The following is a 19,158-nucleotide window of genomic DNA, read 5'->3' on the forward strand; positions in this document are numbered from 1 at the left end:
CATTCCCACCAGCAGTGTAATAGGGTTTCTCTTTCTCCACATCCCCTCCAGCATTTGTCGTTGGCTGATTGGTGGATGTGGGACATTCTGACTGGGGTAAGGTGGTATCTCAGGGTTGTCTTTATTTGCATTTCCTTCACCAGCAGGGATGATGAACATTTCCTCATGTGTTTCTTTGCCATTTTTATTTCTTCATTTGAGAAGTCCCTCTTTAGTTCCCTTGCCCATTTAGTAATTGGTTTGTTAGGTTTGGGAGGGATTAGTTTCTTGAGCTCCCTGTTTATACAGGATGTTAACCCCTTGTCTGATATATTGCTGGTAAATATTTTTTCCCAATTCATTGGTTGTCTTTCTAGCTTAGTTGCGATAGATTTAGCTGTGCAGAAGCTTTTTATTTTAAGGTAGTCCCATTTGTCGAGTCTCTCTCCAACTTGTTGTGACCCTGAGACTTTGTTCAGGAAGTTCCTTCCTGTGCCTATTAGTTCAAGTGTCTCTCCTACTCTGTCCTGAAGTAGTTTCAGAGATTCAGGTTTAATGTTAAGGTCTTTAATCCATTTTGAGTTGATGTTGGTGCATGGTGATAGGCTGGGGTCCACTTTTAGCCAAATTTATTTTCTTGTTTTGTTTTGTTTTTGTGGTCATTGTACTTGAACTCATGGCCTGAGTGTTGTCCCTGTGCATTTTCGCTCAAGGTTGGTGCTCTACCACTTAGCTACAGTGCCACTTCCAGGTTTGTGGTAGTTTGTTGGAGATAAAGAGTCTCAAGGACTCTGTCCTCCACACACTGATTTCTAACTGCAATCCTCAGATTTCACATTCCTGAATTGGTAGGATTAGAAGCCTGGTCCACCAATGCCGGGCTAGCACCTCAGTATTTTCACCACTGCTCATTGGAAGATTTCAATTCTTTTTCCTCCAGAACACTTGCCAAGCACAGTTCTCTCTGGATGGCAAACAAGCAAATACTGAGGCACCCTACACCTGTAAATCCTAGCTACTGAAAAGTCTGAGATATGAGGGTAGTGGTTCAAGGCCAGCCCAGTCAGGAAAGTCTGGGAGACTTTTACTCCCAATTAACCACAAAAAAAATGCCATATGTTAAGTTGTGGCTCAAGAAGTAGAGTTCTACCTTGACCAAATACCTCAGGGATAGACCTCAGGCCCTGAGTTCAAGGCCCAAGACCAGTGCACATGCACACACACACAACTTAATAACAACGTTCTCAAACCTAGCATGGTGCCATCCTAATCCCTTAATGTCATGCTTTGTTATGATAACTGGAAAAGTCTAACCTCTGGCATGGGCTGCAGTCCATGCTGGTAAACAGCATCTGAAAATAGTAATTGGCTCACAGCCAGTCAGACCAACCCAGACGGGAAGCAGGAGTGACGTGGTGCAGGCATATGGCCCCTACTCCTCTATTCACCTAAACTGGAATCAGAGTGATGTGACACAGGCAAGCAGTCCCCACTCACCCAGACCGGATGCCAGAGTGAGGAGCCAAGGGCACCAAGCCCAGACTTATCCAACCAGGAAGCAGTAGTGAGGTGATGCAGGGACATGGCTCCTACCCACCCACACCAGAGGCAGTGGTGTGGTGACACAGGCACCACGGCTTCTACTCCCCAACTCACACAGACCAGAAGCAGGAGTGAGATGACACATGCACGCGCCCCCCACTCATCTAGAGTGGAAGCAGGAGAGAGTGAAATGGGCATGCAGCCCACAGTCACCCAGACCAGAAGTGGGAGTGAGGTGGTGCAGGCACACGGCTCCTACCCACCCAGACCAGAAGCAGGAGTGACAGGGGCACAGGGACCCACTTACCTTCCCCCAAACTGGAAACAGGAGTGAGGTGACACAGCATGCGGCCCCTACTTATCTAGCCAGGAAGCAGAAGTGAGTTGATGGTCTCATGCTACACCAGAGGCATGATCCTAGCATTCCGGGCAGCCCCCTTCTCTCCTGGCCTTTGTGAAGGGCTGCTAGGTTCCATGATGCACTCCGGATGTCAAGGGGCTGGAGCCAAGGTTTCTGCTGCCCTCCCTCAACTGTTACTGCACCTGTTGCAGCTATGGTAGCAAATTTAATAAGTTCTAATTCACAGACCATATACTATGAACTATTAGTGTCTTCAGGTGCCATGTTCCACTTGCTAGTCACTTAATTTTATAGTTGCCAATGTCTTAAGTGTTCACTGACTTGTAAATATGCTGGAATGGAAATCCTAATATCACTGATGTCTTTTAATTTCTAGGAACGATGATTTTGAAATGACCCTTTCTGAAGAGAAGAGGAGGGAACATAGACCCAACTGTTGAAGTGTGTCTTTGGGTGACACTATTGGCCCAAGAATGAGGCAACACATCTGGTATCCAGTTGTTTTGGTGTTAGTCTTTGCGTCATGTTTTCTGTTTGGCCTTGGAGAGTCTTAGGCTTCTCTTTGTAGACACAGAAGATGGGAAAGTAATTGCCAAGGCTTATATATTCAGGAGCCATTTACTTTCTGCCCTTCTGAAATGGCATCTCACTACATAGCCAAAATGGCCTTGAACTTATACTGCTTCTGCTTCAGCCTCCCAAGTGGTGGAACTACAGGCTTACCATACCATGCCCAGCTATCTCTCATGGACCATTTGAAATAGAAAAATCATGACATGTGTGCTATATCTACTAAGAGACTTGTGCAAAGATCAAATAATATACAACCCAGTTGTTAAGAATATAGACTCATATTAAACTGAATTTCAAATTCAATTTTGGTTTCTTACCTGCTTTTGGTTAAAGAGGTAGACACTATATCACTGAGCTTTATTCACTTGTACAGAAATGTGAATGGTGCCAGGGACAGGTGGCTCATGCCTATAATCTTACTTAGGAGGCTTAGATGTAAGGCTTGTGTTTCGGCAGAAAAGTCCCCATTAGGACAAGAGCCAAACTGATGAGCCAGATACTCTTCTGAAAAATGGTTTAATATGGTAGATTGTTTCCCACATGTCAGTTTGTCATTCTGCTTCTAGTCAGAAAATTTATAAGGTTCAGAGAAGGATTCAAGCTCTCTGTTAAACCATACTGTAGCCATTTTGATTTTTATTAAAGGAATAATGAATTTAAACATTGGTAGCTCATGCCTATAATCCTTGCTGCTTAGGAGGCTGAGATCTGAGGAACATGATTTCAGGCCAGCCCAAGCAGGAAAGTCCATGAGACTTGTCTCCAATTAAGCAGTGATAAACCCAGAAGAAGAGGTATGGCTTAATAGAGTATTATTCCTAAAGAAAAATCTCTATTTAAGCTGCCCTAAAACTTCAGGTCATATGTTGGGACATTGCCACCTACAATGCTGCTGGACCCTGCCTTCCTTTGGTGTGTTTGCCTAGAGCCTGGCTTTCACTCCTGTGGATATAGGCTGTTTAGCCCTCAACCTTGGGGGTGGCATGATCCGTGTATGGAATATACTGCCCAGACAAACAACTATGATGTAAGCAATGACTGACAAGGTGTTAAGTCCAAAGTTACAATGGTAAGGATGTATTCTGTTTAGCTTTTTTCTTTAGTTAATTGCTTTTTTGTTGTTGTAAAGATACTATACAGAGGGTTACAGTTACATGAGTGAGGTAATGAGTACACTTCCTCTTGAACATTGTTACCCCCTCCATAGTTTTCCCCCTACCATCCCCTCCCTCCCTCCCTTCCCCGAGGTTCTTTTTTTTTTTTGATTGTGATTAAGTGATTACATAATTTCCAGAATTTCACAGTATTGTGGAATAATGATGCTCATTTAAAGTCACAAGTCATTCTAACTTTCCTGGAGCAAATTGTCTATCACAGTCTGTAACATATAACGGTGTAGTTAATTGCTTTTTAAAGTTTATACGCTTATTTAATGTACTCTAGGAAATCAAAAGTTAATATTTGGGATTTTTGGTGCAATTTGCAATTAGGCAAGTAAGAGCACCCATTGTCCCCAAATTCAACATTTAAAATTATTAAAACTTTGTTCAGATGTTTTAGTCATCAGAAATTTGAGCCAGGGATGTAATGCTTGCTGCTGGGTCTTCACTGATACAGAGAGGATTATGATTTGATGTTAGCCCAGGAAAAACATTAAAAATATTGGATCTCAATCAACATCTGAACCCAATGCATTGTGCTTCTTAGGTAAAAAGAAGGATTGTCGTCCATACCGGCCTGATCACAGACATAAAACCCTACCACAAAAATAGCTAAGCCAAGCCGGGCGCAGGTGGCACATGCCTGTAATCTTAGCTACACAGGCTCAAACAGTAGAGCCCTTGCCTTGAGCTGAAGAGCTCTGGGACAACACCCAGGCACAGAGTTCAAGTCACATAACCAACAAAAGAAAAATGAGGGCTGGGAAGGTAGCTCAGTGGTAGAGCGCTTGTCTTGCATGCCTGAGGGCCTGGGTTCGATTCCTCAGCACCACATAAGTAAAAAGAAAAAAGCCGGAAGTGGCGATGTGGTTCAAGTGGTAGAATGCTAGCCTTGAGCTGAAGAGCTGAAGGACAGTGCCCAGGCCGAAAGTTCAGGCCCCATGACTGGACCGCCCTCCAAAAAGAAAGAAAGAAAGAAAAATGACTAAAGCCAAAAAAAGCACATGTATGGATCATCTAGTAGAGTACCTACCTAAAATGCATGAAGCCCTGAGTTTAAGTTCTAGGATAGAAAGGGGGAAAGGATGTGAAGGAATAGAAGGAAGAAAAGAAGGAAGGGAGGAGTTATTCTGTATATTGTACTTGCTTAGCTATTTCATTAAGGTGGCTTCTCATTCCTTTTTCTTTTCTTTTTTTTTTTGTTCGGTTGTAGGGCTTGAACCCAGTTTCTGGATCCTGTCCTTGATCTTTTTGCTCAAGGCTAGTGTTCTACCGCTTTGAGTTACATTGTAACTTATGGTTTTCAGTGGTTAATTGGAAATAAGAATCTCATAGATTTTCCTTCCTAGGCTCGTGTTGAACCTTGATCCTCAGATTTCAGCCTTCTGACTCGCTAGAATTACAGGTATGAGCCATTGGCTCTGGTTACTCATTTGTTTTCTTTCTATTTGTAAGTCATGGGACTTGAACTCTGGGTGCTGTCCCTGAGCTCTTCAGCTCAAGTGAAGTGCTCTACCACTTGAGCCAGAGCCCACTTCTGGTTTTCTGGAGGTTAATTGAAGATAAGAATCTCCTGAGCTTTCCTACCTGGGCTGGCTTTGAACTGCAATCCTCAGATCTCAGCCTCTTGAGTAGTTAGGATTACATGTGTAAGCCACCTGCACCCAACTTCCTCATTTATTTTCTCATGGTGAGTTGTAGCTGATTTCTCTACTCCTTGTAGTTCCTAGAAACTACAAAGTAAGCCTAGAGGTACCTCATCCTTTACAGTATCCTTAGGACCAAGTGACTGCTGAGTGCAGGAAAGGAGACGAGGGCAGTATAAAATACAATGCTATTTATCTATCTATCCATCCATCTACCTATCTATCTATCCAGAAAAGAGCACTGACACAGTCCCCCACTACGACAAATTATGCAGTCGAATTTCCCACATTTGGGGAAATCGCGGTGTCAGCACATCTGGAGTGCAATAGATAAGCCTTGCCCTGGGAAAACCACCTTCGTGATCATGGTATCTCCCCTGCCAGGTAAGTGACAATGATGACTTGGTATTTAAAAAACTAACAAATACATGAGAGTAGTTCACATTTGTAATCCTAGCTACTCAGAATGCTGAAATCTGAGGATTAAGCTTTAAATACTAGATAAATTTTGCTGAATTTTGCTTAAAGCTCCTTTGGTGTTTTTAATTGTAGGTTCATTTATTTTCTTGTTTTACTGTTTCTTACTGTGACTACCAAAAAGGTGAGTGACTTCCGTTGCTTGTATTCCTGGATTACTTTGGAGGTGCTCTAAGACTTCATTAGAGGCCAGACTTGTTCTACTCAGTTGGGTAGCCAGCCACAAAGCTGTAAGTGACAATTCTTACAGTAAGCAAAATTCCATAAAATTAAAAATTCAGACACACAGTTACACTAGCCATATTTCAAATAAAAATAGAATTCAAATTTCAGTGAATGTTAGTAAAGTTTTAATGCATTCATTCTATCTGTGTCCTCTGTCACACTGCCACAGAAGAATGTAATACTTTCGGCATATCATGTGGCTCCCAAGGCCTGGACGTACTTTGTTCCTTTACAGAAAATGTTTGCCTGACCATGTACCCTAATGAATATCATTTATTATGCAGAGCTACCCTCTTTTCTATATGCAGTTATTTCTCCCTCTCCTTTTCTCCCTCCCTCTCTCTTCCCTCACCCAATCTCTCCCTTTCCTTGTTTTAGGGATCAAAACTCATGCATGGTAAGCTGCTAAGCTGAATCCCAGCCCTGTGTATGATTTTGTGTTTGGTGAGGGGGTACTTTTTCAGGGCTTGAACTTCGGCCCTGGACACTATCTCAACTCCTCTTTCTTTCTTTCATTTTGTCAGTCATGGGGCCTGAATACTGAAATCTGGGCCTGGTCACTGTCCTTCAGCTCTTTAGATGAAGAATAGTGCTTTACCATTTGACCCACAGCACCACTTCTGGCTTTTTCCTACTTATGTGGTGATGTGTAATCAAACTCAGGGCCTCACGCATGCAAGACAATCACTCTACCGCTAAGCAAACTTCCCAGCCCTCATTCTATTTTAAAAATAAAGAAAATTCAAAACATGCCTTTTATGAATCCTCATCCAATTTATTAAAACATATTGTATGTTCTTTAAGCTGTTTTTAAAATGTTTTAGTGTAAAAATATTGTACAGAAGTTTTACAGTTACTTGAGTAAAGTAGTGAGTACAATTCCTAGCGAGCATTGTCACCACCTCCTTTCTTTTCCCCAAACATCCCTTCCCTCCCCACCTTCCCAACACCTCCCACCCCCCACCAATGTTGTAAAGTTTGTTTACAACACAGTATTTTGTACATCTCATTGTTACAATGGGTTAAACTGTATCCTTATTTAAGTATCATGTTATGTACATACAAGACGCAGGTCACCAGAAACAAATACAGTGAAAACAGGAGTAATACCCTGGAGGAAGAACATACCAGAGAAACAAAAAAAAATCACATAGTACATTATAAATATGTTAAAAACAATAGCAAGGAAGAAAAAAGCACTGGAGTTTATTTCACTTAACATCATCCTATATGGTCATATGTACATAGCTTTTGATCTTTCCTTCTTGTCTAGACATATACTAGTTATTGCAAAAAAGGGAAACTATAGGGCCTACGTTTTTTGGGGTCTGGCCTACTTCACTTAATATAATATTTTCCAAGTCTTTCTATTTCCTAACAAGTGGGGTGAGGTAATTCTGATGGAGGCATAGAATTCTATTATATATATATGTATGTATATATATATATATATATATATATATACACACACACACACTCACATATGTATATATATATGTGTGTGTGTATATGTATGTATGTATACATATATATACATATATAAATATATCACATTTTCTTGATCCATTCATCTACTGAGGGACATCTGGGTTGGTTCCATATCTTAGCTATGGTAAATAATGCTGCAATAAACAGTTGTGCTGGTAGCTTTAATATAGCCTTGTTTGTGATCATTTGGGTAAATGCCCAAAAGTGGGATTGTTGGGTCATAGGGAAGCTCTATGTCGAGTCTTTTGAAGACTATCCATACTGCTTTCCAAAGTGGATGAACAAGTTTACACTCCCACCAACAGTGCAGTAAGGTTCCTTTTTGACCACATCCCCTCCAGCATCTGTTATTATTAGAGTTCTTGATTATAGCCATTTTAACTGGGATGAGGTGGAATCTCAACATTGTCTTGATTTGCATTTCTTTTATGGCTAGAGAAGTTGAGGATTCCTTCATGTGTCTATTGGCCATTCTTAGTTCCTCTTCAGAGACCTTTCTCTTAAAGTCTTTAGCCCACTTATTTATGGGGCAGTTGTTTCTTTGAAGACTTGTTCTTGGGGAATTTAAGTTTTTGAGTTCTAAATATATTTTAGATATGAGACCCTTGTCCATTGTATGGCTAGTGAAAATCTTCTCCCAGTACTTGGGCTTTCTATTGATCTTGCTAGCTATGTCCTTTGCCATGCAGAAGCTCTGCAGTTTCATGCAATCCCATTTGTCCAACCTTTCTATGATTTGATGTGTTTCTGGGTCTTTATTAAGAAACTTTCAGCATGTGCCAAGGAACCTAGAGGTTCTCCTCTTCCTTCCTGTATTGTTTTCAGGCTATCTGCTTTGACTCCAAGGTCTTTGATCCATTTGGAGTTGATTCTGTTGCAGGGTGCTATATAACGATCTAGTTTTAGTTTTCTACAGGTGTGAAACATAGTACATGTTTTATAAGTCTTTGTCCATCTCTCTAGAGCCCTCCACAAGTTTATATGTATTTGTAGCTTGGGCAGGGAAATAAGATTTAAATCAGGACAGTAGGAGGCTATGGTTTATGAGGCTCATTTGAAATCCTTTTGGAAGGAATATTGACTTTTTCTATCTGATGTCCTACAGATGACAATCTTGGTACAGGTATTGAGTAGACTGTCATAGGATAGGAAGCTTGTAATGATTTCTCCTGACTTTCCCAAGGGGACAAGGAAGGTGAAGTAGCCATGGGCATGAATCTGTAGGGGTATTGCAATTTATTTGTATTGACTGTATTTCTAATTACTGATGCCACAGGCCAGTTGGTGAAAGTTTTTTTTTTCTTTCATACTTTAGTTATAACTAGTTATTTTTCATTTTTTAAATTTTATTTTATTGTAAAGAGTCTATAGAGGGGCTAGAGTTACATAAATAAGGCAATGAGTACATTTCTGGTCAAGCATTGTTACCCCTTCCCTTGTTTTTCTTCCATTATCCCTTACCTCCTCCACCTCCTGCAATCTTCCCCTCCCAACCCGAAGTTGTAAAGTTCATTTCCAACATACTGTCTTATGGCTATCATTGTTGCAACACGTCATCCTGTGTCCTTGTTTTAGCGTTTTTAATTTCCCTTCCCCTCCCAAAATTAGAAAAATATATATACAAGATGCAGGGTATGAAAGTCAAGTACAGTGACAAAAGGGAATATAGCATAGGGGGAATAATATACAAAGAAAACTAAACACTTACATAACATATCTAAAACAACAACAACAACAAATGAGCCCCAAGATATAGTAATTTGTTTTTATAGGATATTTAGTCTAAAACTCCCTAGACATCTTAAGTTTGGACTATTTCTTTTTTCTGCCAGTCCTGTGGTTTGAACTTAGGGCATTCTACCGCTTGAGCACCAGAGCAACACTTTGAGCTTTTTCTGAGTAGTATATCGTATATACAGTGTCATAACTTTCCAGCCTAGGAAGGTTTCAAATAATGATCCTTAGTTCTCAGCTTCCTGAGTAGGCGTACAAGTATGAGCCACCAGCACCTGGCTTGAATAATCCCATAGTTTTAACTACAGCTGTTTTCATATCCCCTACCAACAATGCTTTCTGATACTTTTTAAAGTTATCTCTAAATAGCTTAGGAAGGAGTTGTTTGATCATTGTTTAATCATTTTTTTCACTTTCATCTGTATATACTAGTTGCACACACTGAGAGGTTTGATGGAGTTACTTCCACACACTCATATGATATACCTGCTCACATTCATCCTGACTTCCCAGTGCCCATCCTGACTTCCCAGTGCCCAGCCCTTGAATTCAAGGCCCAGAGCCACTGTGCCCATGCAAACATTCACAAAGACACACATAAACACACACACACAGCAGAGCAATTAGCAAAGGTTATACTGTGGATCAGGAACTGCAAGGAAACATGGGAAGGTAGGTTGTCTTTTCCCAGTTTCTCTGTCTTCCTCCATTCTCTGCTTTTCCTCAGAACAACTCAAGCCCTCCACACTTCACTTCTGTTTGTTTTGAACACCCTGAGCCTGGCTTCCAATATGCCATTCATAGGGAGCTTCCCTTGCCTGGATAGATGGTCCTCAAAGTAAGCAGAGTGTCTCAGGTTATATTTTATTTTTCCATTTGGAGTGTGAATGCAGGCCCCGAGACCATAAGCAGCATCTTGAAGTGTATGGACAGCTGTATTGAGCAACAAGACTCACCTCAGAAAACAAGCAGAGGAAGTGGGATGCAAAATACACAACCTGAATCAATAGATATAGGTTACTGAGAGTCAATTTCCACATTAATGGAGTGAATAAAAGGGTGAGTCCATTTGAAGAGAGGTCTCCAACAATTTTATGGGACTCCATGGACAAGCCTGGCAGGAAGACACGTGCGTGTGTGTGTGTGTGTGTGTGTGTGTGTGTGTGTGTGCCTGAAGGCTGGGCAGGGGCTCGGCTCAGGCTGAGTGCAGCCTGCCCTTATGCCTTTTTTGCTTCTCTACCACTTCATCCACAGCTCCACTTCTGGCTTTTTTGGTAGTTGATTGGAGATGAGATTCTGATGGACTCTCCTACCAAGGCAGGCTTCGACTGTGATATTCAAATCCCAGCCTGATGAGTAGCTAGTATTAAAGAAGTGAGGCACTGGAACCTGTCAGGAATACTCTTAAATACCAGAGCTATTCTTAGGGAGACAGGAAACACCTCAGTCCAAAAGATGGTGTTGTTTTCATGTTTTAAAAGAAAAAATGCACTCAATACTAAAGTATGAAGTAATATTGAAGGAAAGAAGATAGCAAATATTCATAAATCTGGGGTTGTGAAAGCCCATTGGACATAAGTCTTTCATATAGGAATCAAAATAATATCTAAGTGGCAACATTGAGACTCACCCATGTGGTCACGTGAACTGGTTAAAGACCTATTCTCACACTGACATACCTTCAAAAGTCTGGGATTCTTCTCTGTGGAAGATGTTTCCCAGTCACACTTGTAAGTCTCTTAGTTCTGTTTTTCACACTTCTCATCCTCATTCTTTGTATTCACCAAGTATCTTCTCCATTGCTACTCCAGAAGATGCTTTCAATGTCACTGTAAGGATTCATCTAGTAAGAGAAACATGTTTGAAGAACTTTAATACTTATATTAATAATATCATTACTAATAAAGAGTAATATTCAAGAACTACTTTAAGATAAATAAAACATGATTTGGAACACTTATGTAGGTTGAATGTTAAATCTGATAACACACATATATTCCTAGGCCATTACAAATCTGTAGGTACTGCAATCTTACAATACATATGTTTTTAGAAAGAAAAAGTGTTGATAATATAAGCAACTCAGTAGTTGTTGAATAAGACAAATACAGTGAAGACTTCTGTTGAGCTAGTACACACTGTTTCTTGCTCTGAAAGCATCACCTATCTGTTCTGAGAGCCAGTCAGGCTTAAGTAGGACACATGCTTCCAGATGAGAGACCTGCCTGGCATTCACTGCCTAAGTCCATTCAGGCCCACAGCCCTATAGGCAATATAGAACAACCTTCAGAAGAGTCGTCCTGTCTTTAAATCTCAAGCTTCTAATCCTAACTCATCAGCAGACTGATGTCTGAGGATTGTACTTCAAAGTCACCCTGGGCAGCAAAGTCTGGAAGACTCTTATCTCCAATTAACCACAAAAAACCCACAGTGGGAGAGATAAACTTAGAGCAAGGGAAGGGTTGTAATTGTCTCCCAAAAATGTATTCATTACCTGACAACTGTTTAATTTCACTGGCTTAACTGTTACCCCTCTGAACATCATATTCCTATTAATATTTTTTTAAGAAAACGAAAGATGAGGCTGGGAAGGTGGCTCAGTGGTAGAGTGCTTGCCTTGCATGCATAAGGCCCTGGATTCAATTCCTCAGTACCACATAAGATGAAAGAAAGCTGGAAGACATGCTGTGGCTCAAGTGGTACAGCACTAGCCTTGATCTGAAAAGATGACGGACAGTGCCCAAGCCCAGAATTCTGGCCCATAACTGACAAAAAATAAAGAAAAGGAAATAAAAAAGGAAGATGGTTGCTGCCAGACTCAGTGGTCAAGCCTGTAATCCTAGCTATTCATGAGGCTGAGGATCAGTGATTGAAGCCAACTTGGGTAGGAAAGCCTGTATGACTTTTATCTCCAATTATGTACAAAAAAAATCTAGAAGTAGAGTTGTGGCTCCACTGGTAAAGCAGTAGCCTTGAGGGAAAAAAACATAAACTTCAGGGATAGTGTCCATTTTCTGAGTGCAAACCCCAGAATGGCACAGACTAAAAGAAGGAAAGACACTATGAACTTGGTTTATCTGTACCTGAGATGTCTTTGTTATAGATGATTATGGACTGAAACTCTGAACAGGGCATACTAGGTCTGGCATTTTTTCTGCACAGGCTGTGTGCACAACCATCTTAACTCCTTCGCTATTCTATAGTTGCAGGTTGCATTGTCTTCTCACCGTGGAAGAGGTCCAGTATTTACTTTCCCTAGGGTACCTGCTTTCTTGTCCTCTGCTCTTTACTCATGGACAGCAGCATTTTAACTGAATTTGCGAGAAGTGGGTGAGATGGTGGTGATAATGCCCAGTACCAGGTGAGCATTTTGGTGATGACTGGGCATGGTGTGTCATTTTTATCAATATGCTGAGGGGCCGTGGACATGAAGAGGATGCCTCAATGCCTCCTGGGGTCATTCAGACTACACGGATATAAGCCAGTTAATCTTCCTCTCACTTTCCCAGCATGGAGTTATGGGCCCTGCCGGTCAGGGAACTCATGTCCAAGTATGGACAGCTAGCCACACAACATCCAGTTGTGATCTCTACATTGTTACTGCATTGCGAGCAGTGCAGCACAAATCACATACAGCATGCCTAAATCATTGAAGGGATGGGAAAGTGGTTCTATATTATATGGACCAAGCCAGACAGAGAACACCATACAAGTTCCTTTCAGAGACCCCACTTCTGTTCAATGGCCAAGAGAACATACAGGAAAACCTCCAGAAGGAGGAGCTATGTTCCTAACCTGGACCCTTCACTGCATGATTTCCCAAAGCTTATGGACATAATGAAACTAAATCTCTCCAAGATCAGGCACGAAGTCTCTCAGAGACCATTGCCCACATTTGTGAGGAGCGCATAGAAGGTAAAATGGCCTGTCAGGGAGGGGAATAGCCACAGAGTGTATCCGTGAGGTCTCTGGCATCCAGTATTCAGATAATTTGGGAAAGGTTATGAAACCTATTTGGTATGGATAATGAATCATTGCAGCAGGTGGCACAGAGGATGGGAAACCAAGTTGGAGTACATGGGTCCCATCAAGTCCCAAGATGTGCAGATCTACCATCAAGAGAGCTGGACATTGTGTTGGATATGTTACATGACAGCCTTTGCTAATGCCAGGTCTTAGACACGTGTTATACTACAGCGACTCTGCTGTCTACTACCACAAATGCATGGAAGAGAGATAGAAACTTGATACAGTTGCTGACATCACCAAGATCATCCTAAGGAAGAACTTGATAGACATTATCATCTGATTGTGTGTGGGATCTGGGGTGGGGGTTTGTGTATGTGTGGACACTAGGAATTCGACTTTGGGCCTGTACAGTGCCCCTGAGCCTCTTTTGCTCAAGGCTTGTACTATAGCTCTTAAGCCACAGCTCCACTTTCAGCTTTTTTGATATTTTATTGGAGTCTCACAAGTATTTACTTACAAGATAAACTTTAATTATGAGATGAAATGATTTTAAGGATGATATACTACTATGCAAATGCAATAAATAAAAATGGGAGGCAAAAAGACACTCTAAGGACTATGTAGGAGGTTTTATGAAAGCGATGAAATTATATCTAAAAAAAGTGTTATTAGTGACTAAAAGCAGCAGTGCTAAATTTTTTTGTCCTGGATAAAAGAATGCAGTCAGTTATTTCTGTTTAAATGTCTAATATTATTTTTCTTTTTTTACTGTTTGTAAACCATACTATTAATGTATATAGATGTAGGAGACTCAAGCTGAGCTGTTGAACCTGGAAAAGGTTTGAGAGGTTGGAACACCACCTCAGTAGTACTCAGAAAGCTGAGAGCTGACCATGGAAAGGTTAAAAAACAGCTCTGTGAAGTAAGCCAGGCCTAAAGAAATATAGGTCCCATGGTTTCCCTTATTTGAAATAACTAGTATATGTCTGAGACAAACAGAAACTGTCAGACAAGTTGATGTTAGGTGAAATGAACCCCAAGATAAGGATTCAAATGTTTTTTTTTTCTTTCTTGTGATTGTTTCCAACATATTTATAAAATGATTTCTTTGTTGCTTTGTATGTACCTCCCCCATGGTATTAGCCCTGTTTTCACTGTCTTTGATATTGGTATAATTTGTGGAAGGGAAGGGAAAAAACAAATTGTTTAAATAGGGATACAGGTGGACCCATTGCATCAATGAGATGTACAACATGGTATGTCGAAAAACGAACTTTACAACATTGGGGCGGGTGTAGAAGGGGCGGGGGGAGGGGTGGGAGATGGGAAGAGATGGGAAGGGAAAACAAAGGAGGAGGCAACAATGCTTGATAAGAAATGTACTCATTATCTTGCCCATGCAATTGTAACTCCTTTGTATGGTATTTTCACAATAAAAAAATCAATCAATCAATCAATATATAAATAGGGTTACAAGTGAACCCATTACAACAATGAAATGTATAAGATGTTATTTCGAAAAACGAACTTTACAACTTAGGTAGGGGGAGGGGAAAGGGGGGTTGAGAGGGGAAGGGATGGTAAGGGGAAACAAAGGAGGAGGCAACAATGCTTGATAAGAAATGTACTCACTATCTTGCCAATGTAATTGTAACTCCTCTGTGTGGTATTTTCACAATTTTAAAAAAAAACAGCTCTGGAGAGGGTTAAGCTATTGGCTCCTTCCATAGTGCTTCAAAGGCCTTGAACCCTGGGAGGTAAAAGAATTGACAACTTAACCTAGGAAGCTAGATAGAATAGACCAAATGTCTGGATGTTCTCTGGATTGCATTCTCCTTTCTCAAAACAAAAAGGGAACCAGTGTTTCTCACTCATTGTGGTGGCTCTGATTGCAATATAGAAGCTTCATTTTTGCTTATATCCATGGTAACCTTCCCAGTGTGAATTCAAACAAATATGATTGCTTGTGTGACCTGGGGCCCAGGTGCCAGTGAGCCTTGGGACTCCAGGTCCTGATTGATTTTTTTTCTTTTTCTCTATACCTGTTTGTGTATTTTCTAATTTTCTTCAGCTTGGTATCCCATCGCACTGCCTTGGGTTGCAATTAGCAACAAATACGAATATTCTTGAGTTGTAAAACATAAAAGACTTACAAACTTTCTTATCCCAGATGGCTTCAAACCACAATCCTCAGATCTAAGCCTTCTGAGTAGGATTACAAGAATGAGCCACTGACAACCAGCATGCATCTGAAGACTTGATGTCAGTGAGATCTTTCTTGGGGAACGTCTGCACATCTCAGTCCTCCTCAGCTCTGTTCCTTCCTGTTGCCCAAACAGAGTCAAACACTTTTTTTTTTTTGTCGGTCGTGGGGCTTGAACTCTGGGCAAGGGCGCTGTCCCTCAGCTCTTCAGCTCAAGGCGAGCGCTCTACCACTTGAGCTACAGCGCCACTTCCGGTTTTCTGGTGGTTTATTGGAGATAGGAGTCTCACGGTTTCTCCTGCCCGGGCTGGTTTTGAACCGCAATTCTCAGATCTCAGCCTCCTGAGTAGCTAGGATTACAGGCGTGAGCCACCAGCGCCCGGCTAGAGTCAAACACTTTCACTCCTTTGTGTTCAAAATCCTTGAGGTTAGTGAACTGACTTGCCTGCCATGTACCTCCTTTCTGTAAATACAATAGTGGGTTTTACTCCTTACCATCGATTAATTAACTAAATTCACTTGGATCCACACAGAAGTGACATGTCCTTTTCTGGATTGCACACTGTACAACTATGTTTTACTTTATCTAATAAAGTTAACATAACTTACCTTGTTTGAGGATTCTTAGTTTCCCATATTTCTTCCTTCTCATCTCTCTTTCCTTTGCACAGAGGAAAAAACCATTTGGAATTGTGAAGAGTGAGTTTTTAGTCATTCTCTGAAAAGCTTTGCCAATGGATCCTGATTTCCAAGTCATGAGCAACTGGCCTGTAAAGCCTTGTTCTTTAATCTCTCCTCAGCTGACACAAATGACCATATATATCTAAAAAAGGCTTTGGGAAATGAGTTCAGGTTATCAGTCAGGAATCCTTATTACCTGGTCACTGCGCATAAGTTGTTTTTGGTTTTTTGTTTTGTTTTTTTTTAATAGATCAAGCAGTGTGTACAATTTATTAGTACCAGAATTAGACGTCCAAGTATTTTTTTAATTCAAGGCTAGCAGGTTCTCTTTATTTTTTGGTGGTAAATAGGACAGAAGTGTCCCACAGCAAGCCAAGGGCACTACACAGTATCCTCAAATCTGAGGACTGTGGTTCACAGCCAGCTTGGGCAGGAAGTCAATGAGCCTCTTATCTCCAACTAATCAGCAAAAAGAATTGGAACTGTTGTTGAAGTGGTAGAGCAGCAAAATTGAACATAAAAAAGCTAAGAAAAAGCTAAGAAAAAAAGTAAAAAATAAAGCTAAGTGAAAAACAGATCTAGTACTAAGACAACCACAATAATTTTTTTAAAAAGTGGAAGAGAGCACAAAGAGTCTTAAAAATGATAAAATTAACAAGAAACTGGTGGCTCACACTTGTAATTCTAGCTACTCAAAACACTGAAATTGAGCATTCCTATTCCAAGCCAGCCAGGAGAGGAAATCCCATTGTGTGTGTGTGTGTGTGTGTGTGTGTGTGTGTGTGTGTGTGTGTGTGTGTGAATGTGTGTGCGCGCGTATGAGTGTGTGTGTGTTCCTTTCTGTGATATGAAGTACAAGTTTTTGTTTGACCATTTCCAATCTTTTGGAGGTTAATTTGAGATAAGAGTCTCATGAATGTTCCTTGTCCCCTGACATTGAATCATAATCAGTATAATTCAGGACCCTGTGGGAGTGTCTATACTTACCTCCTACAAACCACCAAAGCCAAAAAATGAACCAAATTGCAACTGTTACTAAAGTTTTAGAGCATGCTATCCTTCAGCAAGATTGGTGAGGCCCTAAAAACAAGACAGGGAACAAACAAATGAATAAATGTATGTGAAGAAAAAAGGGCCAATTAGTTTTTTTTAAATATAGACTCATACCTTTAATACAAGCTGAAATGTAAAGATCAGAGTTCAAATCCAGCCTGGGCAGGAAAGTCCAACTAACTTCTTTTTGAGTGTGCTAGACATGGGCTTGAAGTTAAGGGTTTTTACTCAAGTTTAAAAATACTACTTCCTGTCTCATGTGGTTCATTGGAGATGAGACTGATGGACTTTCCAGCTCAGGCTGGCTTCAAACTGTAATCCTTAGATTTTAGGATACTGTGTAGTGCTTTGGTTCCCATGGGACTCTTATCTGCTATTAACCACTAAAAGAAAAATAGAGGCGGAAGTTGAGCTGAGGCTTAACCAGTAGAGCCTGCTAGCTTTGAAATGAAAAACAAAATACCCAAAACAAAACAACCCTCAGCGAGAGTCACTAGGCCTTGAATCCAAGCCTCCCCACTGCCAAAAAAAAAACCCTTCAGGAGTTGAGTTTTTGTTCCTGCTAGCTTTGAGCAAAAAACAAAAGGCCAAAAATCTCATCGACAGTGAAGTAGTGTGGCCTAAATGTAGAGCCTGGTAGTATTGATGTAAAAAAAAAAAAAAAAAAAAAAAAACAAGCCAGGTGCCTCTGGCTCATGTCTATAATACTTGCTACTCAGGAAGCTTAGATCTGTGAGTCACATTTGGAAGCCAGCCTAGTCTAAAAAGTCCCCTGGTGACTGTTTTTTCCAAGTAAGTAGAAGTGGCACTGTGTCTGAAAGTAGCAGTATGCCTGCTGTGTCCCTGACGGACAGTGCCTAGGCACTGAGTTCAAGCCCCACAACTGACAAAATCAGTAAAAATGATTAATTTAATAAATGCTAAGCATAAATGGGTAGGACCTAATAATAAAGGACATGAACTTTGAAAAAGTGGGAAGGGACAACCAAATAAATGAAAAGGTGCAAAAAGGAACATATTAAGGCTTTCTAAATCAAAACTGTAATTCTACCTGCTCAGATTACTGAAATCTGAGGATTGTGGTTCAAAGCCAGTGCAGGTAGGAAAGTACAGGAGACATATTTTACTGTGTTCAGTATGGGGTCTTGAACTTGCTATGTTTTGCTCATGGCTAGAGGTCTACTTCTTCCTACCTCTTGATGGTTATTAGAGATAATTGTCTCATTGACTTTCTTGCCCAAGACTGGCATTGAGCCATGATTCTCAGATTTCAGTCCTCTCTGTAATGCTCTTGACTTGCTCTTGATATTCTAATCTCCTATTAACCACAAAAAATGCAAAAGTTGAGCTGTGGCTCAAGTAGTGAAACCAGATTCTATTAATGTAAAAATAAATAAACCTCAAGGAAAGTAATCGTGACTTAATTTCAAGACATAACAACCACCACTCAATTTAAAAAAATAAAACTCAGTCACTGTGACCTGAGTTTAAGCCCTAGAAAGAGAGCTACAAAAAAGAAAAACAGCCTGTAGTTCACCTGTGGTCAAAGTTGTAGAGCATGGTAGTTTCAAGAGAAAGGAAAAAAAAAAAAAACAGCATAAGAACTAGCACCTAAGAACAAATACCAAAAAGAAAGAGAGAAATAATAAATAACTGAAAAGGTGGAAGAAGAGGTAATTACAGATTTGTAAATGTTGACTCACACTTATTATTATGAATTCTAAGGACACTGAAATCTGTAGATCATGGTTCAAAGCCATCCTGGTCAGAAAAGTCCATGAAACTTTCTTCAGTGTGTTCAATAGAGGGACTTAAACTTGAAGCGTTTTGCTCATGGCTACAGCTCTACTATCTTCCGCCTATTAGGTTGACTGGAGATAAAAGTCTCATTGACTTTCCTTCCCAGGCTGACTTTGAACTCTGTTCCTCAGATTTCAAGCCTCTCTGTACTGCCCTGGACTACCCATGGGATTCTTGCCTCATACTAACCACTTAAAAAAAGGCAGAAGTTTAGCTGTGGCTCAAGTAGTAGAGCCATCTACCCTTCAGTTAAATAAGTAAATCAAT

The 19,158-nt window shown here is 40.6% G+C and overlaps 1 non-coding gene across 1 annotated transcript; it reads right to left on the bottom strand.

The window, feature by feature from the left end:
* Positions 1–5,490: 5,490 nt before the first annotated feature.
* LOC122127817 lies at positions 5,491–5,653 on the bottom strand. Its single transcript, XR_006151297.1, has one exon. It is a non-coding gene; the product is annotated as a U1 spliceosomal RNA (small nuclear RNA).
* Between the last annotated feature and the right edge of the window lie 13,505 nt (positions 5,654–19,158).

Source organism: Dipodomys spectabilis, unplaced genomic scaffold (assembly GCF_019054845.1).
Source record: "Dipodomys spectabilis isolate Male_0828 unplaced genomic scaffold, ASM1905484v1 ptg000312l, whole genome shotgun sequence".
Classification (NCBI taxonomy): Eukaryota; Metazoa; Chordata; class Mammalia; order Rodentia; family Heteromyidae; genus Dipodomys; species Dipodomys spectabilis.